At 37.1% G+C, this 434-nt stretch overlaps 1 protein-coding gene across 2 annotated transcripts in view; it reads left to right on the plus strand.

Moving 5' to 3' along the window:
• The window catches only part of LOC119586356 (monocarboxylate transporter 10-like), a 49,653-nt gene that overhangs the window by 40,514 nt on the left and 8,705 nt on the right, over positions 1-434 (plus strand). The window lies entirely within an intron of this gene.

The following is a 434-nucleotide window of genomic DNA, read 5'->3' on the forward strand; positions in this document are numbered from 1 at the left end:
TTTTTTCATTTGAAATGAAAACACCCACAGTAAAAAAGAAAAGATTTATAATCAGGCTGTGTTCCTGTTAAGGTGATTCACTAGATTTATCTGACTCTGGAATCAGACCCAAAATTGGGATGTTGCCTTTTTGACCAGGCACACTGGTTGTCTCTACCCTTATCTTGCAATTTTTTTGAAGGTAGTTAAGATCTACAATTTATGATTGTGTCAGAAATTTGTTAGATATTATTGTGCTGTTATGCACCTAGATGTCCTCGCTCAGGACCCAGGGCAGAGTCAGAATAGTGGGCTGGATGACCAGAACACCACACATTTTAGTCCAATTTTAGTCAGGCTTGAAAGATTTTAGTTCTTTTCTTACTGCGGCTGTATTTCATATTCTCTTTTCCTCACTCATTCCTCTGTTTTTATTTTGGGATGTCTTTTTTCTG

The sequence above is a fragment of the Penaeus monodon genome, chromosome 21 (assembly GCF_015228065.2).
Source record: "Penaeus monodon isolate SGIC_2016 chromosome 21, NSTDA_Pmon_1, whole genome shotgun sequence".
Lineage (NCBI taxonomy): Eukaryota > Metazoa > Arthropoda > Malacostraca > Decapoda > Penaeidae > Penaeus > Penaeus monodon.